This window comes from Struthio camelus, chromosome 5, assembly GCF_040807025.1.
Source record: "Struthio camelus isolate bStrCam1 chromosome 5, bStrCam1.hap1, whole genome shotgun sequence".
Lineage (NCBI taxonomy): Eukaryota > Metazoa > Chordata > Aves > Struthioniformes > Struthionidae > Struthio > Struthio camelus.
The window spans coordinates 56,865,494-56,878,996 of NC_090946.1; the positions used below are offsets into that span (position 1 = coordinate 56,865,494).

Below are 13,503 nucleotides of genomic sequence, written 5' to 3' on the forward strand. Positions count from 1 at the left end.
AATGAAGCATGCTGAAGCAAAGAGGTGAGAATAAAATCATGTAACCACTGAAACCATAAAGCATTGAGCAGTAAAGAAGAAATAAAACAAGCTCAGAAGGATCTAGGAGAAAGAACTGTCACAGTGCAAAATGAGCTTCATTCAATATGTAAATCACACTGAAACCTTATTCTCTTTCTGTGTTACAGAAGTCTGTGATTAGACCTTTACTGACTGCTGTTTGCTGCTGATACAGGCACTAAGAGAAAATGCAGTTAATTCCCTAACGCTGCAAAAGCAATACGGCTAAAGGAAGAGTTTCACGTCATGAATCAAAAATATGAACCTAGCCCGCTGATGCTGAGGGAGCTTTTATACTGAGTAATTATTCAATTTTACACAGAATAACATTTCTGACTGTATCAAAATCCAGCTAAAGATTGGGGGGAAGGAGAAAATCAAATGGTTTCACTGAAACCATCTGAAAGCAAGAAAACAAGGTACTAACACAAGATTGCATCTTGTGTGTATAGTTTCAATTGTTTATAATTTATCATAAGATGATAACGGTGTTTTTTGTTGAGTTATAGGTACAATCATTGGTTAATACTTAAAAGCACCTTACAGAAAATAATTTCTAGGATATGGCCTTTAAAGACATGTTCAGCTAAAGTGCTTCTGTGTTAACTGCCGGTGACTTGCATGCCCTTTGCTCCTAATATGTCTGGCAAGTTACAGTGGGACATCTTATGATAACTCAGCACATAACTTTAAAGAAGCAGCTCAGATTTATTTTATCTTTTAAATCACTCCAGTCTAATCAAGACCTGTCACATTCAGTGACATAAGCAGGTCTGAAGTACTGAAGAAATTAAAAACGTTCAGATCATGTTGAGAAACAGACTAGAAAGTAAAATGGACAAGAAATGTGACAGCCAGATGGCTTCATGAATGAATTTAGGGAGCAATCTCAAGTCTTTAGTCAGAGATACAATATCTATAAGGACAAAATACTGTGCTGAACGATACCAGGCTGACCAAATTTTAACAGATTGTGAATTAGCTGTTCAGGAATCAGTCTGTAACCCATTCCTTAGCATAATTCTCTGAAATGTAATTTTCTGTTAAAAAGTAGAGCATCATGCAACGGCCATTGTACAAACATGTAGCCCTTAATGTTAATAGACTAAATAATATGCTAGGTGCATTTTATTTATTAATTATGCTGAAAATAATTCTCACAATAATTTCTGATTCCATTTCCTTTTAACATTTCTCAGTGGATTTTAGCTGCCATAAATGGGTTCCAGAAAATTTGGAATAACAATTGTGGCAAAGTTTTTGCCCAATTACCCAAAGTTGTTACAAAGATGAACCTGTAAGAAATGTACAAAAGCTATACCACAGAGTTTCTTGCCTTCTATCACCAGGTTGAGACCTGGGTATATACCCTAGATTTTAGCATTAAGATAATGAAATCACATGAATGTAAAACTTGAAAAATTCAAAGATAAAAATACACTCCAAATCAAAATTTGGTATGCCACAAAAAAACTGAAACATTCCAAACTAACAGAATCTGATCGGGCCCGATTCATGTGACCTAAATGCTACTGAAGACCATCTAAACATCTAACATGGCATTTTGTTTTGGCTGGCTCTGTATCTTCTGAGAAGATGATCTCAACAAAATATTCTTTCTGGAAAAAAAATCAAGACATGCCAGCAGAACAATTTAATTTTGACAAATGGATATCAGCCAATCTCGTTTACTTTTTTTTTTAATTTATTTTTTTAAGAAGCTCCATCCCTCTTAAACATAATAAGGTTTGTGACTTTTTTCCATTTGGCGAGTTTTTCACCAGGATCTTCCAGCAGAGGAGGGTGTTGCAGGCTGGTGCTGCAGGAGACAGGTTCCAGGAAGAATTTCCCTCTTGCCGGTGCCCTTCCTGCAGGAAGCAGGTGGCACAGAGATGATCCATGAAGCCTCACAATGATTTATCGTTGTGATAAAGCTTACAACAACAACATATAACCTGATACGACTACGTGCCAACAAAGATATGTTTCTTCTCTTGGGATAACAAACCATTTTAATTACATACATTGTCCTCCGTAGAACATAATAGACACAACATTCACTGCAGAGCTCTCTACAGATTTCTTCCACAAATATTTCCAATAGCAAAGGTGAATGTCACACTGTTTAACACCCCCTTTTCCACATAAAAGCCCAGTTTTGTAAGAAGCAGAACATTCCCAACTTCCATTGATATCAATACAAATTAAACGTTCAGCTTTTTCACAGAATTGCATGTAATAAGTGGGTTTGTCACATATCAGAGATGCTCTGCTATTAGTCTATGAATAGCATCGCTTCAAGGACTGATCTTTACTAATACTAAACTACTGTAAAATAGATTTTAAACATTAGCAGTACAAATTTAAAGTTTTCTGTGCAAAAATCAACCCCCCTTCCAGCTTTATTCTTCCTCTGCAATCCTACCAGCTCACAGCACCAGGATAAAATCAAATTCAGACTTCTTGATGCACCTCTAATCATAGTGATTCTCCTCGGTTTTACTAACTACAATGGCATGATGTTCCTTGTGCATGGCTCTATCTTCTGATCATTTTTCTTTCTTCTCTCTGCAGTATAAGATTGTTAGCACCACTTTTATCACCCCTTCCTACCTGCCTGTAGAGTGAATCTTACTTACAGAGGACCTTTGCAATATTCCTATAGATGCTTATATGAAGGCTGTAAGTACAGAAAATTCACAAAGTAGTTTCACCTTCTCCTCTTCAGATCAGATGCATCGCGTATTCAAATCTTCACTCTTTCTGCGGTAATAGACAACGTATGGCTTTTTTATTATGCATACTTTTCCCGCTGTCCAGTGACATGAATAATAAGCAGCGCGATCAGCCACTGAACAAATTCTAGCTTGCTATGAGTCCATGTATTATCTTGCCATGAACATCTAATTAATCTCGGACATCCTCCTATTCTAGTGATGACTGCATATAAAACTCTCTGTTAAATAAGATACAAATAATGCTTATTGGCCAGGCTTCTTTGTTATTTGCAAAGAATTCCAAATATATGTATGGCTCTTTATATATTTAATAAATAAAATCTTTACCAACCTTCATTTTATTTTGGGCAATAGGCAAACCTGTAAGGGTAAGTAGTGTTTTTCCTGGACTCGTATACCTGAATATTCCAGTTACCAAGCTCAGAAATGAGGAATTAACAAGTTTGAATGCAACCTTGGAGGAGATAGACAGCTGCCAAAGGAGGTAATGTAAAGAAAGTATCAGAACATCAGTCTCAGTGCACATGACTAGAATGCTAACCGCAACTGCAGTAACTGTCTGTTAAATGTCAGTTTAGTTTTCAAGCACAGAATCCTCTCCATGTACCCAGACAGCAGTGCATGAACCAGCCGGCGGAGAAGCTTTTGGAAAACCAGAAAACAGGTTTTGCCAGTTCACCTCAGATAAACCTGTTGCCACAAAACAGTGCTTTGAAATATATTTGGAAACAGTTGGGCATTACTTATTTATATCCAGAGAATTCAAGGGTAAGTCTGCTTTTTTAACCTTGCAAAATTATCAATTAAATTTAATTAGGCAATGAAGCTTCTCCCCTCCTGTTACAGTGCCAGAAAGGAGAGCCAAACTCTTGTAAAGCGCGTTGATGTTAAGGACTCTGAGTTACACAGCTATGTAGGGTCCTATCTCATGCTGAACTATGTATCTACTGTACATGTAGGTTCTTGGCTTTCATTGGGCTGCAGATGAAATGTTTACCTGTTTCAGAATGGGGTCCTAAGCTGGTAATTTTGAAGTAAACTCATTTTATATATACTTCTGAGCAAAGTGTGACATTTGAACTGAATCACCTTGGGATTAGAGCAGAGGGCTGTTGCAGCTCAGGCAACCACTGATTCATAAACTCTCCACTTTCTTCTGATAGTACTAATTTACTATTAGCCAACGCAGCAGATGTTTATTCCTGTCCTCTTGCTAGATTAGCTAGTGGTAAAAAAGGGTAGCAAGAACTCTATTCCTCACCTGTCTTCTTCCCCTACAGTACTGCTGCCTTTCCCATACAATATATACGCCTGTACAATATAACAAAATTCACCTCTGATTCTGCAAAGCCAGTGCAATCATACATGACACTGGGGTATGCCCTGGAAACTCTTGTATATCAACTCTTAAAACTGCCTGCTTGCTCCAGATAGGAAGCAAACCAGGCTCATTCCAGCATTTCTAGATTCAAAGTCCAAACAGTCTCATAGGCTGTTCATAAGTCCGGCTGCAGCTATGTCAGCAGCTAAGGTATCTGCCCACCCCTCATATTGTCACCACCCCGATCTACTGGTGGAGCCACTCCACTGAGTGCTCCATTATCTGTTTAAATGAACATGACATGGACTAACTCCTTAACCTGTCCAAGCAAGTGGAAAAGAGGAGATGGAGAAGGATTCTGACCTCCTGTTGCCCCCTTTGCAAATCTATAAACCCAGTCACAGTTAGCCAATATCATGCTCATGATGTTTAGTAGCAGAAACTTCTTGAGCACAAATGTACTTGAACAATTAAAGAAAAAAATCCCATTTAGTAATTCTCAGTTGAAAGTAATTTATGCAACCCAGAGAAAAGGCTACTGGACTAAAACAATAAAAAAGCTGTCAGTAGCAAGTCAATCTTTATGAAACTGTTATGCTGGAAATATTTCTTGAGTTGCACACACTGCTTCACTTTTTAAAGAAGCTGTTTACTATGTAGAAGGCATGCAGGTTCAGATGCACTAATGACTCATGCGACATTCAGCCCATCAGTGGCTCTCTTGGTCTCTAATGGGCCTTTAAATACTACCCCTTTTATTCTAGTTCATATAGAAATGGTTCGTTTAAGTCCTCCCACAGAATACATATTGACAAAAAAAGAATACATTGTACCGGATTGGCAAAACCATTTGGGTCTTCTCAACCGCTGAAGTAACACATCCTATGCATTACTCCACAGTGTAGTAGGAAAGCAATCAATCAGCCTGATGGATGTTAAACATTTCTGACAAAGTTACAGCACGTTGTTGTGCAGAGTTGTGTAACCCCTCTTTGTGTGGCTGAGCACTTAGTCACAGAAATAGTATCACTGGAGCCAGTGAGTCTCCTCCCGGGGATCAGTGTTCACCAAGGCTGAGCGAAGACTTTTTATCTGGCTCAAGGATATTTAACATAATTGTTTCTATTTGCTCTTTTGTCTGAGATTGCGAGAAGCTATCTCCTGTTTATACTGGGTACATTCCCTATCTGGAGGAAAATGTCCTTTCAGGAAGATGACAAAATAGTGAGGTTTATTATGTGTATGTGATTTATTGTATTTAAATCAGGTTACTGTATGATTATCTTGGGAACTCTGTGAAATTTTCACACATAGTTACGTTTCAGTAATATTCTGTATCAAGGATTAATTCATTAAATGAAAATAAAATGCATATATTTGTCTCTCAAAAGTGTACTCTATCATCTGTAATCCCCCTCCTTCCTTTTCCTCTCACAAAAAGTGAACAAACTGTGGGCAGGAGGGGAACACAGCGTATTCAGTGACTGTGATCTTACAGCATATTTGCTGTAATCTTACTTCCCTTCCTACCTCTTCTCTATTAGTCTGTGGGCACTTTGCAGCCAGCACTCCTTCTCTTATAACATATTTGATTATTTATGAAAAGGTGGAGCCCACATCTCCATCAGAGCCTGCAGAGGCCCCTTTCCCACTAGTAAGAGTCACTGTGGTTGGGGAAAGTGTGGGTAAGAGTTCCCAAACTTGCTCTGAATTGAATCTGAAGTCAGACAGTTCTGAGCTTTATTATTCATTCATGAAATTGTTTTTACATTCAGCAGGTAATGTAAAAAAAATAGGCATAGTAATATTTCTTAGATTAGTGCACACTTTGAAAACATATTACTGCTTCAGAAACAGTAAGAGGAATATAGTGCTGCAGCTCCTGTGTATTATTAACCGATTAACCATTTTTCTGTTCCTCTTCAAACTCAGATAAGGCAAAGGAAAAATAATAAAGTTAAAATAATAAAGTTAGATGAGAAATGACCTTGTTTTATTGTTTTTTGCCAGGGAAAAACAAAAACACAAACAAAATTCAAATACCCTTATAGTCCCATGGAGTCCAAATTTATTCAAGTATTCAAGACAATTAATAACAGTGAAAGCCAAAATTAGGGTATATTAAACCATAAATCATAAAAATCCTCACTATGAGATAAAATAACTTTCAGCATCTCATCTAGGAGCTAACGAGAAACAATAATGAAATGAGATCAAGCCTTTTACATTTTCTGAAGTCATTTCTAGCTAAAAGCTTATCTAAGTATGCCCTGCCAACCAATGTTAGTAAAATTAAATGCTGCTCTGAGTACTCATCTTCCTCTGTTTACACTGAACTGTTTGGTTTAAAAAAAAAAAAAGAAGCTTTAACTACTAATTTATTAGCCTTTACTCAGTGCTGAAAATACTAGGGGAGCACTCTGAATGTTCAGCTAGTGCCACAGGGGGTTAAAAGGAATGAGGACTGATGACTTCGGTAATGTGGATATAAGAACAAAAATGACTGCCAGCATTTCATAAACTGAATAACTCCTGTGCACAGCTACTAGACAAGTTAAATAGGAGTGTTTTCTTGAATAGTAATTGATTTACTTTACATAAATAATGCATTAGAGTTTTACAAGGCTCTCCATCCTCATACCTTCAAACTTTAACTGAGCACCAGTCATGAACACGCAGAATGTTTTTTTCTGTGTTACACTGTTACGTAGAAGGGTACATCCTCATTGCTAAAATGTTTTGTTTCTGACAGTCAAAGGTGTTCCTAGATTATACAATTATTCCTCTCTTTAGTAGAATTATTGGGTCCATTCTGTTTTAAAGTCTCAGTCCTGCTTTACTGAAATTAATTTTCACTAAGAATCAACATCTTTAACAACATTTGAGGGGGAAAAAAAATCAGGGACTCATTTCCTTCCAAAATAGGTTCAATATAGTTTATATTAGTAAATGTTTTGTTTTGTAACCAAACTACACTGGGAAGTTTAACTCCATTCCACTTTCCCTCTTTGTCCTATCAGGACTTTTTAACCCAGATTGTCTATTGTAAGTTTTCAGGTATATACTACTCTTAAATTGCTATACTATACTTTTTGGAAGCTGTAACTTGAGTCAGTATTATGGTATTGTAAAGTTTCTTGTAGTCTGTTCTAAGTACAGTTTTCAAGCGGCATTTCAGAATCACCTGGCCACACTGTTCTCAACTAATATCATTTAGGTTCTTATATCCAAGCATGCTGGCATCCAGCCAACTATGAATTAAGTTAAAAATCTGTCAAATGTCACATACAGCTTCTTCCCTGCCCTCCCCTCGCTGGCTGGAATGTAGGGTAGGAATTCAGGGAGTTTAACTAACTTCTTTTTGTTATGAAATAGTGTTTCACATGCAGAGGTACGGTCAAAGAAAAATGCTCTTCAAATTCAGCCAAAGTTTTATGGTATGAGTTTGCTGAATCTCCTCCTACAGCAATAAGAAGCACCTCTGGCACAGCAGTGTGTAGAAACATTCATGTTTGTGGACAATACAAGAATAACTACTAAGCCCACCCATGAGTCTGAGGCCAAAACAGTAAGGACCCTTGTAGAGAAGGACAAATCTCACAGTGCATATCAACCCATGCATAGTAAGTGCAGTAAGCAGATGGTAAAGCCTGAAGAGTTCATGCCAGGGTCCAGATTAACTGGCTGTTGTTCATTCATATTCATATATATCTCCCAGCCTTTCTTCTTGGACCTATTTTGCTTTGTGTAAATAAGTGATAGTTCATGAAGCGAAACCCTGCCCACTAATTTGGTTGTTACAGAACTCCCATGAGATATGGAACGAGATGTGAGTAAAGGTACAATTGTGAATTAGTTCCCTGGAGGTCCCAACCACAAACCTATCAGTTAATCATTAGTCCTTATCTTCCCATTGTTTTGAGAAAGCTTTGTAATTTTTTTTCCTCAAGACTCGCACATGTCCATACAACTTTCTGTTTTGATAAAGCATCATTTTCCAAGCAAGAAATACAAATATTATTTTGAAAGTTCCGGACTACCTCCTCCGACAAACACCTTCATAAAATGCCATTCCTTTTATAACCACTCCAACTTTGTTACCTTCTCTTAACTACTCCAGTCTGAAGATACCTTTCTTTAAGTGGCTCCATATACTCTCTTATCTTAGGTAGCTTAATGCTATCCCTTTTCTTACAAGCTGGCTTTGGTCCAGTCCAGCTTCTTAGTGCAGCAATTGCTGTTCCAGTATAATAGGTAAGATAAGCCACTCTCTGCCTCTCTTACAGCAAAGTCTTCAGTAATTGCTTTGCTTTGGAAGGACTCGGTCTCCTTGTCGCCCCCATATAAAATTCTAGATATTAGTTCAGCTAAAAAAAAATGTTCCCCAAGCACACATTCCATGCCACATCACACAAAAACATTGCCTGTTTATAAACATTTTAATTAGATATAATGAGAAGAAGAAAAACCCCACTGTTTCAGCAACTTGCATATGCAAATACACATTTGACGCAATTTGTCCTGTACAAACTAATTTTTTCTAACTTTAGTCACAAGGGATCCTATATTCTCTTCACTTGGTACAGACACAACTCTTTCCTTACATAAAGTCATTCAGATCTGCTGCTGCTCTCAGCATGCAGCAGTATAGTTCCTTCAGCAGCAAAGACCCATATATGTAGAGCAAAATCTGCCAAGGCAAAGGAATGGGATGCATTCTTATGAAAATCCAACATGTTCTCCTTTTTCCTTTAGTACTGAGTGGTCCATTTGCTGTGTGTCAGGAAATCTATAAATGAGAACTTAAAAGCTGAGAGAAGGGCAAGTGTTGTAGTCATGATGGTTTAAGTACGTTTGTGACATAAGGTTTGCAGGAAAACTTATTGACTCTTAGGGAGCTGATAGAGCTGAATGAACAAGGCTTACAAGTGATGGCATATGAGTAATTTTTATGGTGTGAAACAGAAAAAGCAAGCTCCACAGGGAGAAAAGGGTGGTTGGGAGCTGTGAAGCAGAAGGGTACATCAGCAAAGCAAGAGGTGAGAAAGTTGCTAGCCCCTTTGATGAGAAGAGCTAGGAACAGATATTTATCACATCTGCAGCACTGAAAGAGTGATTACAAGTGTGGGAAAACTATAGTATGTGATTAAACCAACATTTTGATTGAGACCATAATTTTAGTGTCTAAAAGAGTTAGGAACTTCCTAGGCTCCTGTTTTGAAGGTATTTGTAGGCCTGGATTGCAAAAATACCTCCTCTGCTTGAATTGATTGTTTCTGATGGCAATTATTTGCTTTGGTGAGTCTATTACGGGTACATACCCAAGTAGTTTTTAGTTGCATGAGGGCATACAATTTACCGAATAAGGTATTCATGTTTTCAGTGACATGGGAAGTGGATTATGTGAATTAAAAACATGCTGAGGAGCCTGGGAACACTGTATATTCCACTCAGTTTCCTTTCGGGTGGTGATGCTAGCTGCAAATTGCATTCTGCCTCTTTTTGTGCATCACTGTATTTAGCATTCTATTGTTTCAGCGTAAGACTGTTTAAAGCTATTCCTGTCTGTAAAAGCAGCTCTTCCTTTGTTAAGTAAAAAAAGAGCTCTTATTTTGAATTCAAACTTTTTTCAAAATAAAAAATTCTCCTTAAATACAGGCAGGTAAAATCAATTGAATGAATGCCTCAGGAACTTAATGTCTCACAATCTGTAAACGCAAGTGAAATAATTATCCTAGTGTCTTTGGGTTTATAGTTCAATTTCAAATAAATCCTCCAAAAGCGAAGCACCATGTACTATAATTTGTTGTTTTCTATCTGTACTAATGACAATTCTCAAGTCATTTGAAACTGTTTTGCCTGGCAGGATCCTTATTTTCATAATTCTATCGCGCGTTTGGGATGAGCTCCCCAGGTCCTGTGTTCCTCTCAGCTGAGGAGAGCTGGAGGACCAACGTAACGTGATTTCCTTCTTTCCACAGGTCCACCTTTATAGTCCAGCTTGTCACAGTCAGGCTGTTGATGAAAGTCTGTTGAGAATTAAAATTAATAGAGTGGGACACAAGAACAGTAGTTCTATATCACCTGCTTCTCTCTGGTGTGCAGCATAGTCCATGCTCTGTGGAGAGTGAAAACATGGAAAGATGTAACTGCTGTGTGAGCCAAACTCCAGAATTACGTTGAGAGAACTGGAAAAAACAGACAGATCTGTAAGAGGTTAATCCTCATGTTCCGCTATAAATCCTTATAATACTGTGTTGGATTTTGTTCCTTTTATCTCTTCTAGCACATCTTTAACTCCTTCTTTCATTGGAAATATTTGGTAGAAATGCATTATAGTAAAAGACACAATTACTTTCTTTCTTCACATGCGAGCTTTACCCTGAGATATAGAAAATGGCTAGGTATCTTTTGGAATAGACCTGACTGCTACTTTAAGGGGATTCCTGGTACATGTTAAATATGAGATGTGTGTGTTTCTTTTGTGTGTTTTATCCAGCTGAAATCCTTTCAGAAGTACAGCCCTGGCTAAAGCAATGCAAAATCACCCAGCAAGCTTCATTGCTAATCTGGAGTGGAGAGGCTAGTTCACAGGGTGGTTCACTGAGTTACGGTATCAAAGCCAAACTGACTGTATGAAAAATGCTGTGACTGCATTACACAAAGTATCCCTAAAATTTAAACATCATTTGCCATTTAAAGTATGATCAAACATTTTTGACCAGAAAACTTTTCACAAAGAAGCTTTATGCTGGATCAAGTAACACATATTGTTCCACCTCCACCATAAATCTGGCATAAAAGCTACTATAAACTCCTTTCCCAGGGGCTCACTGAGGCGCCCAACTTTGCTGGGTAATCTGGTAGTGCACAGACCCAGTGCTAAGGACTGCGAAACTGTGGTATCAATATTCAGTACTTTTCTGATATTAACAGTAACCATAAAACCTTAGGGAAATTTATGAGGGCACTAAGAAAACATTACTTAAGTGGAAACTTGCCCAAGAGATTAGCACAAGTCATTCAGTTGGCTATAAGGCTGTGGGATGCCTAACTTCCTTTGTGCATTTGAAAATCTGATATCAGTCTGAATAAGGGTGCACTGAGAATACATTAAGGAGGGAAATAAACTAACAGCTACAAAAGATCATGGTTGAATGTGCAGAAAACACCCAAAAGATCATGCTCATCACATGCTCTTCTCCACATTCTTGAATTGCAAGTTTGTATTTTAAATTCAAATTTCAAAAATACTATAAATCTATGTGTTTATAGTTATATAAATTATTAGGCAACTAAACGCTTGCCATAGATGTCTATCTGATGTTAATTTTGTATTACAGATTCCTGGAGAAGGCTACTTCAAAACACAACTGTTTTCAATGAAACATCAAAGCTTTTACATCTCTTTAATATCACTCTCTTACTGCAAAGCCACAATAGCTCAGTTAAAGCGTATGTGAGTGTGCCTGTACCTACCCTGTAGGACATGAACAACTCTGGCAGACACCATTTTGTAGTCGTAGCTGTTATATGCTACATTACCAAGTCCCAATTAGAATTACCCAATTTATTCTTCTAATTTATCCCACATCTGTAAAGTTTTTAAAGTAAACAAGCTTTGCCATTTTTGTGATACTTAGTAGGGCTTTAAATTATTTGAACTGGCACTGGGGCCTGGACTTTTCCTCAGTTTTGTGATTTAATTTACAGCATTCTCTGCTAGAAACAAAATTATTTTTGAATGTTAAAAACGCAAGTGGCAATCACATTTCTCTCCTAAGAAGAAAAAGTCATTGGCAAATAAATGTCAGGGATATACAGTTACACAGAAAGATATTTCTTGGGAGAATCCTTCCACAGGACTTTTATTAGCTATTTATCTTGCAAAATAGATTCACTGGAAAACTTCAGTAATTCAGATACTGCCTTTTGTCATGATGTTAAGTCACCTCTGCGTTGAGGTGAAAATCTATATCTGATCTAAGTAATTCATTTATAGATATCCATCTGGAGAATAAGATTGGATTATCATATTCCCGCAGCCACACAAAATCAACAGATGGATAGTACATTGAGCTATTTTCAATATACAGAATGGCCACAGGTTTTAAATTTTTTAAATTAAATTATTTAATCAGAAAATTTCTTTTCTTATTCAGGAGAAAATAGAAAATTCATCCACTGACCACAAGCAAACTCCAGCTGGGTCCCAACCCAGTGGGATGAGCTTAAGTCCCATTCATTTTGCCCTGACCATGTTGCCAGTGACTTGCATTTCTAGAATTTCCTTTCAGCTCAGAGATGCAGGATCAGACCCCGTCTCAGTCAAGGTGTTCCTTGATTTCAACGCGCTACAGGCTGATGGTTTTCCCAAACACTCCACTTTCTCCGCAGGAATGACATATTCATGACGATGAAACACTGACATAAGTGGCCTTACGTCTGTCTACATGGAGACAAAATCTGTGTGCTGTGATTTTGTGCACTCTGCTTTTTCCTGCATCAAACTCCCCCACAGTTAACAGTCATTCTTGCTTGTACTGACCAATACATTTTACTGCTATCTCCATTAACCGCTCTGTCCTTTCATTCTTTGTTTTTAATTTCTTCTCATGTGTCATCAGGAGATGAATCGATCTCCTTAAAGCTCAGTTAGCCATTTTGTTCTGTTTGGAGTTTTGCCTCTCCCCAGACTGGCTCCTGCAGCCTCTAAGGGACCAGGGTAAGTGTGTTCTTGTAGTCTGGTCATAGGAGCAAAGAGGTGTTTGGGCCAACACTCAGTGCACTGCTCCTGCCCTCAGCCGTCAGCACATTTAGGAACTGGATATGAGAAACCTCAAGGAGTCCTTTTTCCTGCCTGGAAGGCAGACCTGGCCTGAGGTCCATTAATTCCTCTGCTGTGAGAGTGAATAATCATGCCCTCATCATCTCTGCCTTGTTACAGTCTTTTACCAATTCTGCTACATCCTGTCTGACAGGAGGAGATTGCAGTATTCTAGGTGTGGGCAACCCATCAGTATACACGAGGGCTTTATAAGGCTTTATTTTTGTTCTCTGTTTCTTTCCCAGTGATTCCTACCTTTAGCTACCTTTTAACGACCTGCTAACTTTACCTTTTTAACTACCTCTAAGCATTGATGGGATATCTAAATGATCCAGAAAAACTCTATGATCTTTTTTTTAGCCATTCATTTAGAGCAAGGGTTGTAAATTACTGTGAATTTATTACATGAATGTAGTCTGCCGTTTTATTGTTCAGGCGGCACTGCGTAGACTGTATTACCAGGTAGTATTCCATTCAAGAAAGGAAAAATCAATCTAAAGGAGTGGGAAAGAAAGCTTTTGTTCACATCATAGAGATATTTTTGCCTTGAATGGTGA

General features: G+C 37.9%; 1 long non-coding RNA gene across 2 annotated transcripts in view; it reads right to left on the reverse strand.

Annotated features, from left to right (window-relative positions):
• Window positions 1-7,602: 7,602 nt before the first annotated feature.
• The window catches only part of LOC138067321 (uncharacterized), a 201,955-nt gene continuing 196,054 nt past the window's right edge, over window positions 7,603-13,503 (reverse strand). For both annotated transcript variants that reach the window (XR_011141193.1, XR_011141194.1), the window contains exon 3: window positions 7,603-10,307. This is a non-coding gene — a long non-coding RNA (uncharacterized lncRNA). The remainder of the gene's footprint in view (window positions 10,308-13,503) is intronic.